Below are 12,532 nucleotides of genomic sequence, written 5' to 3' on the forward strand. Positions count from 1 at the left end.
TGACATATGAGCGATCCGCTGATGAATCGCTGCTTTAAAATGCTCCAGGGTCCCTGTCTCTGTGGTTACACTCAGTAAACAGTGGTGAGTTCGGTGAACCGATCCCCTTCACGGCCAATCAGAGTCATTTCTGTCAATCATCGCTGTTTAAGAATGTGCTGCACAGTGCTCAAATGTTTACGGGAAATTGACGTTTTTACAATTTCAGTACTGATTGGTATTGAGTTCCAGTATCATGACAACGCTATTATAGTCTCATCTGAAAGACGGTGCTCACTGAAAGTATAGTGTCCCCTTCACTTTACTAGGGCATTAGGACTCACGCAGACCTTAAGTTGAGCACCCCCTGCCAGCCTCACTAACACCACTTCCAACAGCAACCTAGTTTTCCTACATGGTCACCCATCCAGGTATTGACCAGGCTCAGCCCTGCTTAGCTTCAGAGAGTAACTGGTTTTGGGCTGCAGAGTGATATGGCTGTAAACAATGTTACACTTGATATTTTAGCATGACATTAGGTGGTCTACTTCATGAGCTTTCACTGGAGGCTTCAGTGATATGATCTTAAATGGGGTCCTTCAACTGGACCCCCCCCCCACTGGCTGGATGAGCAACTGCCACATAAAAGAGTAACGCCAGAATAATTACTGTCGGTTTTTACGTCAAGGTCTTATGTTTTTAATGGCTGCATTTACTAAAATATTCATTAAATTGGGCCTGAAGTATTTGATAATACTTCTTTTATTTTCTTTTTAAATGATAAAAGCTGTAATTTATTTAACTAAGCTTGAAACAGCCACACCATAGGACAGTTTGGAGATTTCTACAGTACACTGAAAAATATGATTTCTAAAATTGTTTCAAACAATTAAATGGGATATATTTAAACAAACTAATTAAATTTAATAATGTACAACTTAATTTGTTTGTTTAAATTCAGCCCAAATAAATGTCATTGTAAATAAATAAATGTTTGCAACCACGTATCTTTAAAAAAAAAACTCTTTGAATGGATGTTTTTCATTATATAGATTTTTGTCATATATGACAATGAAAATGCAACGTCACATTAACAACCTATACATAGCTCCAGTTTTATTTTGTGAGTCCCAGATGGGTGTTTACATGCATTAATTAGTATTGATATTAACATGTCAAGGGCTGACACCATACAGAAGTCATAAAAAATTGTAACACATGTTATAATGTATAGATATAATGTGAGATGTTCAAGATTAGTTCAAAATAAAGCAGCGGTCTTAACTTTCTCTAGTGTGTACACAAGATACAGTACATTGTGAGATACAGTAACATTGAAATAGGCATCAGGGCATGTCAGATTAAAGTAATTAAAAGTCTAACACAGCTATTGTAACTAGCATAGAACAGGACATAAAAAACAATGGCACATTAAATAATTGGTTTGACAAAGCCTTTCAATCTGTGAAATAATCATCATGCTTATCAAAACCTATGACAGAAATAGCTGCTGGAAGTGAAATAATTCCACCAGGCAACCATGAAGAGGAACCACAGGCCTTTAATGAAGCAGCTTTGAGCAACATAAATATGGCATGGCTGTAAAAAGAGCATGTTATTAAGGCCACGCTCTTTACTATAATCCTATTCCTCTAAAGCAATCCAGCTCCAGGAGTCTGTGTGGTGGCGTTTGCAAAGCTCTTGGTTCTGCACTACTGATTTCTTTGACTGAGAGATCATTTCAATTCAATGGGCAAAACACTATTTACTTATTGATTTCCTCTAATTGTGAATCAATATCCTATTATTTAGTTGTTGTTTTTTATGCTTTATTCTGAATGGTCAGTCATGACATTAAGCAACAATGTGATTGATTGGACACTATTTATTGAGTAAGTTTATTTAAATTGTATTGATTATAATATGCAATGCTTTCAACTGACTGACTCATTCTGAAATTAAGTAAATAGCCCTTTAAATAAATGGTCAATTGAGTCATAAGTTGACCTGGTTTGAGAAAGAAATGTTAATTGACTAGTCAACTACATTTCTCAGAAACAAATGCTGTCACTGAGGCAGTACCTAATCATAATGTACATTTTTTTTAACAAAAGGCTACATAATGGTAACGTAAAGCCACATATTAGCACTTAAAATGCACAGTAGTATATATTTAGGTACTAATATGTATCGGTATGGTACTAATATGGACACTTTTGAAAAGGTACCATCCAAATAACAACATTTGTACCTTTAGAGCAAAGATGCCCAAAGTAGGCCCTGTGGACCAAAGTTGGCCCAATTGTAACCTTTGATTTGGCCCACCGTCCCATGAGAAGAGAGTGAGAATGATGGAGAAAGTTGAGGAGAATCCTTTTAGCAGACATCCTCAGAGCTACAAAAAAGCAAACTGAAATTAAATGTTGTAAATTAATCTGAGTTTTTAAAATGTAAATACCGTCACTTGATGGATAGAGCATTATGACGAAGACATCAGTGAGTAAATCATGGGAAAAACTGTTATAAATGAGTTAAACAGTTCATCATAAAATGTAATGTACAATATATGTATTAGTTAATGTAAAGCCATGTTTACTAGTTATTTTAAAATATTAGTAAATAAATAAAGAAATTACCCATGGCAATAATATTTACCTTCGGGCAACTATAGCCTCAATAAAGTTTGGTTTTTTTTTCCCGTTCATAAGAAAAAGTTTGGGCACCCCTGCCTAAGAGTGTGGTATAAGAAACTCCAGTCAAAATCAGCCTTAAAAATCAATGAATCAAACATGCCTCTGAAAAATAGATTATATGTTATGATCTTGCCTTGCTTTATGATCATTAAACTGGGGCTGTTCAAGATTGTACATTGAACTTCAGCATTGGCTTATCCAGTGTCACCCAATAAAGACATACTGTATACACAACTGAATCAACAGACAATGTAGGACCAACAAAGTATGAAGTCGATATTATAAATTGAATTCCTAAAATATAAGTAAAATAATATACAGAGCAGCACATCTGTATGTTACAGTAAATAAATGTTGTTTGTTCGAAGGGCAACCTCATTTTCGTCTATGTTTGAGCATGCTTGTTGTTTATGATAAGTACATGTGCATACAGTGTATATGGCAGATGGCAAAATCAAAAAATTTGTACAGGCAACTATACAAACCCTAAGTACAATTTAATTTACCAAATACTTCATAATCCAACACTGTCCAATTCAATGCAGTCTAACATATTCCTAAACAATAGGGTTGCGCAATATTGGAAAAAAAAAAATACGATATTTTATTTTTATTAAATTGTATTAAATTGAGTATAATTTTGCCAGACAAAACTAATAGTTATGTTTGGAAAGAGTGAATAATTTTAGATTTTTTGTATAGGCATCTGAAAAATTACAAGAAACCAATAACAAGCATTTATAAATACAGAAAAGCAAAGACACAAATTAAATTTTCAGTACTTTATGGTTTTCTGGAAGTCTAGCAGCCTTCGGGTACACAAATTGAAATTAAATTTAAAATAACAATGTTTAGTTTCTCATATACACTCACCGGCCACTTTATTAGGTACAACTGTCCAACTTCTCGTTAACGCAAATTTCTAATCAGCCAACCATATGGCAGCAAATCAATGCATTTAGCATGTAGACATGTTCAAGACGATGTGCTGCAGTTCAAACCGAGCATCAGAATGGGGAAGAAAGGTGTTTTAAGTGACTTTGAACGTGGCATGGTTGTTGGTGCCATACGGGCTGGTGCCACACCCTATTGTTGCTGACCATATCCATCCCTTTATGACCACAGTGTACCCATTATCTAATGGCTACTTCCAGCAGGATAATGTGCCATGTCATAAAACCCAAATCACCTCAGGTGTGTGGGGGAATGGGAGATTTACATCATGGATGTGCAGCAAAATAATCTGCAGCAACTGCGTGATGCTATCATGTCAATATGGACCACAATCTCTGAGGAATATTTTCAGTACTTTGTTGAGTCTATGCCACAAAGCAGTGGTTCTCAAACTTTGGTACGTGTACCACTAGTGGTGCGTGATCTTCATTCTAGTGGTACCCACAGGAATTAAATATGTCATATGTACCTGGTACATATATTTCAAAATGTATCAAAAATTATTTGAATATGAATATGACATATAATATTATTTATTATATGACATATAGCCTATATTTCTGAGGTCCAGGCAACATTTCCAGGTGTTGATGAATTAACAACTATATGTTAATACTTTAAATTTAAGTTTTCTTTTTACTTTTTAAGAACTGTAACTTACCATTTTTTACTTTTAAAAGCACATTTTAATTTAAATGTTGACGTTTTTTCCATGACGTTCTTTTTTACATATAAGCACAGTACAGTGTTAACGTTCAGACTATTCATAATGTTTAAAGTTCCTTAAAATAATAAATATTCTGAATAATAGGAAGCAATCTGCCACGTTTTTGAACTGTGCAGAACTGGAGCTGCTTTACTGGGCTTACTATGCTACTGTATTTCAGGACTGCTCATTTTGGTGATACTTGGAGAGACTTTTTTTTTTCTGAGGTGGTACTTGATGGAAAAAAGTTTAAGAATCACTGTCACAGAGGATTAAAGCAGTTCTGAATGTAAAAGTGAGTCCAACCTGGTACTAGTAAAGTGTACCTAATAAAGTGGCCAGTGAGTGTATAAATTTTTTTTTTCTTAAAGTTAAAATTATTATAATTTCTTGTGCCTGAATCTTTTAAACTGGCTTTAAATACTCACACGGTCATAGGCCTTGAACACACATGCAAATGACAAACATTTTGGTAACTTTAAAGTTCAATTTTGCAGTGACTCCACAAATTGTGAGCTCCTCGTCAACTATGATCCCATTTCAATATGGCAGTTTCTGCAGTGTGACTATTGTGGATGTTCGCATTGCAATATCAATGCTAAAACTATATATTGTGCTGCCCTACTAAACTTAAAAATACATATAATGAGTTTATTGCGAGGCTTATACCTAGAGCAGTGACGCTGTTGTCAAAACGCTCCGATAACTCAGTTAGCTCTAACTCAATTTCCTATAGTTAGCCTGGTGCAGTTTAACTGAGATGTGCATTGGACAGTCAAAAAGACCCCTCTGTTTTGTGCAGAGCTCATATATGAGGCACATTTGCATTCCACTAGAGAAGTCTTAAAGATATCTTGCATTTCGGTTGGTTATATGACATCTCTCTTCCCTACACTGCTGGTATATGACCACGATAATCTGCAGCAAACATAATATAGATACTGGACACATTTTGTGTTTGAATACCAAATTTAGATTGTATTATTATTCTATGTCCACAACCATGCTTTATGTTTGAATACCTTTATCAAATAGAATACTTCACTGTTCAAAGGTCTGTGCACTAAGTCTAAGAGTCTCTAATTTAATGAAAAATTTAAGAAGCTATATTTTGCTAATAATATCCCCACTGTGCCAACAGAAGACTATTGTAGGATTTGGCCTAAAACATCCTATAAACGGCATCTGAATATTTAAATCCCATAGCCTTTCAAACATTAGCCAGATTAAGCCCTAATGTCACAATCATACAAACGGGTTTTTCGACTTAACACAGATAAACAACAACATTAATTATTCAATTTAGTTCTATATTTATTTTGTTGGAGTTGTATCATACTGTATGTGTCATACTGTATAGAGTCTGCCATTAATGCATTTGTCATCCACAAGTGTAAACAAGTCTCTCATGCCATATTAAAGGGATAACTCATGCAAAAATAAAAAGTCTGTCATCATTTACTCGCACTTCATGTATTCAGAACCTATCTGAGTTTCTTTTTGCTGTTGAATATAAAAAAGATACTTTGAAAAATACTGCATGTGGAAGTTAATTTGTGCCAGAAACCAACATTTTCAAAATATCTTATTTTGTGTTAAACAGAAGAACGAAAGCTTAAAAACAAACGAGGGAGACTAAATAAAGAGGTAATTTTCAATTTTGTAAAATATCCCTTTAAATTATTTATATATATATATATATATATATATATATATATATATATATATATATATATATATATATATATATATATATATATATAATTTAAATATTATAATATTATATATATATATATATATATATATATATATATATATATATATATATATATATATATATATATATATATATATATATATATAGATATAGTGAAATATCCCTTTAAAAAATGGAGATTGGTCCATTCAAATTTGTCAATTTAGATCAACCAATAATCTTAAGTCTGAGAATTATTTAGTCAGAATTTTTTAAGATTCGCTTACAGAAATAAAAGACAAAATTGTCAAATTTGCCAAATTTGATAAAAGGCAACAGGGTAAAACAAGGGTAAACGTTGGCTGTCATTCTACAAGATGGAGGACTAAAAATGAGTAGCTGACATACAGAATTCTTTCATCTGTTGAACACAAAATAAGTTTACTTTGGAAAACTCTTAGGATCAAAACAAATATAAAGATGAAGGTGATAGAAAAAGGATAAAATGAGAAAGGTATGATGAAACTTTAATTAATGGCTATTTGCAGTACTATGTTTTTTTTTTCTTTGGGTCTGTGTTACAAAATGTAAGGGTACAAATGGATTTAAACATATAATATGTCAAAGACGCCAGAGGGATAAAATATTTCTCACGTAAAAAAGATGAAAAAAGAAATAAGTTTAGGTAATAGACAAATGAAGTATTTGGTAATGGGGTGGGAAAATAATAAGCTTGTGCTTTATCCCACTCTATTTTCGACCATGTTGAATGTATTTTTTGGTAGTGATATTTTATGTATGATATTTTTGATTGAAAATAAATAAGTCAAATCAAGTCATAGTAGGGAAACAAATACTATGGAAATCAATAGAGACCATCAACTGGAAGTGAACTATTATTCATTTATTCATTTTAGTTCAGCTTAACCCTTTATTCATCAGGAGTCACCACAGCAAACTGAAACACCAACTTATCAAGCATATGTTTCACACAGTGGATGCCCTTCCAGCCGAAACCCAGTACTAAGAAACAACCATACACTCTCACATGCTCACACATTTACTACGGCCAATAGCGCATTGCGCATGTCTTTGGACTGTGGAGGAAACCAGAGCACCCAGAGGAAACTTATGCAAACATGGGGAGAACATGCAAACTCAACACAGACATGCCAACTCACCCAGACGGGACTCGAACCAGTGACCTTCTTGCAGTGAGGTGACAGTGCTATCCACCGTTACAATGTCACCCCAATGACTAATAATTTTATGACAAATTTGACAGACTGAGACAAAACTGCAAAGGTTAATCTTGACATGTAAGCTAAACTTAAGCTTTTGACACAAAACTAGCCCTTTACTGTAAACTCTGTGCCTTTAATGCTAGTTTTCCCTGCCTGGGTTCCCATATGCATTTGGGGGGGGGGGGGGGGGGGGTGGAATCTCCAGCTGTGTGTGTTAGATAAACAGCACAGTGACAGACATGAAGGAAGCAGATCTCACTAATGTTTGAGAGAAATACTACAGTAAGAACTTTCCCAATTATTATTATTTGATGTATTTGTTGTGGAGTTAATGAGTCGATGAGAACGATGAGTCACACACAATGTTGTTACAAAGTTCATGTACACACACACAGACTTTAACTGTGGACTATTTTTGAATGCAAATGTGACAGAATATACTGTACATTAATATCCACTGCTGTATGGATATCCGTTATGTTAATGTACAAAATAAACCAGATTAAAGTGGAGATAAAGATGGTTATATTCCTGTAATTCATTACAAACATTTACTGTTTTAAGAACGTTTTAAACTAGTAAAACTCATTCTTGACCATATGATCACAGCACGCTGAACAGATCTTCTAATCCCAGTTGCTTTCCTGTGTCTTGTTGATATGATTTTACAGTAAGCATTACTGCAGAGACATGTAAATAATCAATTTGGTGGGTGGGGAAACTGAACTCCTACTTCACATTGTGGTGGGCTTCAAAATGGGAGGGATTTGGATCCTATTTCAATGTTAGGACATGTTAAAAAAGAGACTTATTGTCTTTTTATCACGATAATATGACTGTGGAAACTATATCAATACACAGTTCTGTCCAAACAGTTTACAAAAGATGATTTTCATCATAGGTGCCCTTTAAGAAACTTACTGTGAGCGTACAAAGCATTAGCAAAACTTAAAAATTTTGTTTAAATAAATGTTAAAAAATTTAAGAATTGAGGGACACGGTGGCGCATAAGGTAGTGCTGTTGCCTCACAGCAGGAAGGTCGCTGGTTCAAGCCTCGACTGGGTCAGTTGGCATGTTCTCCCCGCTTTCGCATGGGTTTCCTTCGGGTGCTCAGGTGAATTGGGTAAGCTAAAAAAATTGTCCGTAGTGTACTGTATGTATGTGCATGGGAGTGTGTGGGTGTTTCCCAGTTATGGGTTGCCACTAGAAGGACATCCCCTGCGTAAAACATATGCTGGATAAGTTGGCGGTTTATTCTGCTGTGGTAACCCCAGATTAATAAAGGGACAAAGCCCAAAAGAAAATTAATGAATGAAATTTGGGAATGCTTTTCTTTGTGTGAGATTTTGTAACACTAGTATTGCAGAAACAACACAATTGTCCCTTTAAAAAAGCTGGTTGAAACAGCTCATTACTTTTTCAAGATAAAAAAAACCTTTCAAATTTTAGTCAAGCTTATTTTTCCTCTTGAATGTGTGGTGTTTGTGTGTGTTTTCTACTATTCACACCAGCTCTGCTCAGTTGCCAGGTCCAAAGCTATGTGCCAGCCTACTAGTTCTGGAAGCGTGACGAAAGGCCAGGACAGGCTACATCCCCCATCTGCCTGCCTAAGAATCTGTGCCAACCTGCTGAAACCTGTTGACTGAAAAGCTGAGTCTCTCTGCGTACACCACTGCCAGAGCCATTGCAATAGGGCACACAGAATGCCACCTTAATGCCAAGACATATTCAACAATAACAACAGTGTCAACTAATGCCAAATCTCATTCGTCTCCACCTTGACATACTCACACCCGTCGTCTTCTAATCCCTCAGCATGAAAACATGTTATTATAGTAAAACTATGAATTATTGAACAATGTGACAAAAATGTCCATCATGTTATTGTTGAGTCAACTTGGTCTTACATAATAAGCGATGACAAATTCCTGAGTGCAGAACAACCAGTCTGTATCGTTCAAGCGTGAAATGGTTTCAAGAACATGTGCAGCTAGCAGGCATCCTTCAGCAATCTGTGTTTGATTTTGAACATGAAAGAGATTCAGCATCACCTTATCAGTATGACAGGAAACAGAACTGAATTACTTTCCACAGTTTCTGCAAAAAGAGCATGGACCAATGGACATGGTGAATTTTCACACATTTATTTCTGTTCTAAATGTGGCATAAACCGCTTTTCATTTTACACGGTAGTTATGTACTTTACAGCAATTTACTGTAATTGCTTTTGGAGGAATCAAATCTGGTATGTTTAAATTATTATTTAAAACAATGAAGAACATAATGGCTGTCTGAAATTATACTATTGTGAGGACCTCATATTTTAGACAGATTTCTGAGATGGCATAAAGATTAATCATGTAAATCACAATACAGAGATCTTTGGTTATAACTTAAGGGAATATTTGCTTTCAACTAGCAATGCAACAAGAAGTGGAAAATGTTGGTCAAAAATATACATTTACACACATAATAACACAGATCAACTACACGATAGTGAAAGTACAACTTTCCAAAAAAAGGAAGAAAAAAAAAAAACATTGTGTGAGACTGATAAATGCAGCCAGAAGAGAACAAATGTACAAACAAATGCAAATGTTCTACTCATAGATGCAGCATAAGAAACACCATTTCAAATGAAATACTAATAATATATGCAAAGATAGTGTAATACAAGTTATTGCTTTACAAATATACATATGTTTCTTTAAAAATATGAATAATAAAACTTTTACAGAAACTGTTGACCACTGAAAGGCATCAGCATATTCTTATAAAAGGTTTTAAAAAGAGCAATTATCACAACACTAAAAATAAATAAGGGATATCATTTACAGTATTAGTCTGTTGGTACACTGAAAGAAAATATTCAGAGATGATTCCTTAAATTTACTTAATTTTTTTTACGTCAACTGGTTGTAAACAATTTATTTTTGTTGAATTTAAACAAACAAATTAAGTTGAAGATTACTAAACTTAATTTGTTTGTTTAAATTCAACACCAATAAATTGTTTGCAACAGTTCTGCATGCAACACTTTTTTCAGTGTAGCTGTCAGATATAGATTGATTTTGAATCCTGCATAATTATCAATAACACATTATTTGGTAACACTTTAGTTTAACCCTCAGGGGTCTGAGGTGATTGTTTGTATAAAGCAATGTCCAGCTGCAACAGCTAGTCCAAACTAAATGCTTGTTGAATTACTGCCTGTATTATGACCATGTACACACTCGGGGTAAACAATAGTGATCAGCATATATAAGTACACCCCTCACAAATCTATCTTTTAAATTCATATTTTTAATAGGAAGATACCAATTCTTACTATTAATAGTGGCTTATGACCTGCTTATTATAAAGATATCAGCTGTTTACTTGTTCTTTTAAAGTACATATGTATTTCCCATGGTTTTGTCAATGCCTAAACCCAAGTACTACCTAATTTAAAAAGCTAAAACGCTGCAAATTAGGAGTTCATTGAGCTAAAATTTACAGTTAATGGTTTGTTTATGGTAAGAATTTTACCTTAAAATAGTTTGACCCATATTTTTGTATTTCTCTAAAACTTTATCAGCCCTTGTCACATCTCTGAAGTCACATGCTCTCACGTTTGATGGACAGGATATCAGAAGCCTATTAAAAGCTGGTTGATTCTGCAGTGTGAAACGCTTCTTTTTTATATGAAGCCATTTTATATGAAAATCATGTCGAAAGTAAAATGGCTTTATCAGGTTATTACTTCACAAATTACTTCATTTAACACAGATATAATGTCTGACAAACTCTAACCACAGTTTTGTAGCATAAATGTAGGGTATTTGTCAATTACCAAACTGGTATATTAAACTACATTAAATTAGGTATGTGGCGTCAATTATATTCCATTACTCCTTCAATAAATTTATACTATTTATGTTATTAAGTTATAGGGATTTTTGACATTTTAATAATAATGTTCTCAGCTGTACTAAATACTGTATGCTACCTTTTTCATAACAAACACAGCAGAAATGATATCAAGGACATGCCAAAAACAAATTTGTCCGGCCACACCCTTATTTGATGAGTAATTGTTTTAAATATATAAATGTATATATACACATCTCTGTCTGAGAGCAAATGCATGACAGTCCCTTTTGTGTGACATGTTTATTAACCAACAGAGTGAGCGCAGCTTTATTCCTCCCAATCAGCTCTGCCCAAACCCATTTCAAAACCAGCCCACCGTAAACAAACGGGAAAGTGCGACTGTGAAAAGAGGAGTCTCCCAGTCCGAGGCCAGAGAGAAAACATAAACTTAAGAGTTTATTTGCCAATGAATGAGTTTAAACCTACAGAGTTTGACCCTACAGACTTTGTGGGTTTATAGCTGAGTACAGTGTCATAAATGAGCGTTTAGAAGATACAACGCCCTTCACTTCTGCCTATATGGAGCAATGCTTTAATGGCATCACTATACACCTCAGCTTCTCTTCAAAACATCACTTAATTTTCATTCATCTAAGCATTGTTCATGCCAAACAGCACGACTCTGCTTAGCAAAAGCAAAGTGAGTAGGCACAAAATAAATGAGTTGAGGTTAGATGACCACGATATATTTGTTTAGATATATCACGTGACTTTCCTGCCAAGAGGCATTTGCAAACACTGTCCCAGCATTTTTGCATGACAGTCAGAGTAGATAAACAAATGCAGATTGAAAGCTATACAAAGATGTCTACAAGATACGAGAGCTTTCAGCAGTTTTATAAAAAAAGAAACCGACTCTCTTATAGCACATGGGGGAAGTCCAGACCGCCTAAAGTCAAACCCAGGGCTGAGGCTAAACATAGGAAACTGACACAATGCCCAGGAATGAGCATGATGTCTCAAACAAGCCACTGAGTCAGTCTGTGAAATAGGGTGGAGGCTCCATCTCAAAATGGATTAGTATTACAGCAGCTTCTGAGATCATCTAAATCAGGGTCACTAAACTTGGTCCTGAAGGGTTGGTATTCTTCATAGTTTAGTTCCAACTTGCCACAGCACACATACCTGGAAATTTCAAGTATGCACTGTAAGTGATTTATTAGCCTGTTCAGGTGTGTTTGGAGGAGTGGAGGGTTGGAGCTAAACTTTGAAGGAAACCGGCCCTCCAGGACTGTATTCAGTGGTTAGGCCTGTCACGATCAGGAATTCACTGTCATTTTGAGATCATTTTATGCCACTGATTTTATAATAATCATGTAACAGCATAATAACGGAAATAATCATAGC

At 34.7% G+C, this 12,532-nt stretch overlaps 1 protein-coding gene across 2 annotated transcripts in view; it reads right to left on the reverse strand.

Moving 5' to 3' along the window:
* The window catches only part of slco3a1a (solute carrier organic anion transporter family member 3A1a), a 107,333-nt gene that overhangs the window by 88,244 nt on the left and 6,557 nt on the right, over positions 1–12,532 (reverse strand). The gene's annotated exons all lie outside the window — the stretch shown is intronic.

This window comes from Danio rerio, chromosome 18 (genome assembly GCF_049306965.1).
Source record: "Danio rerio strain Tuebingen ecotype United States chromosome 18, GRCz12tu, whole genome shotgun sequence".
NCBI classification, from domain to species: Eukaryota; Metazoa; Chordata; class Actinopteri; order Cypriniformes; family Danionidae; genus Danio; species Danio rerio.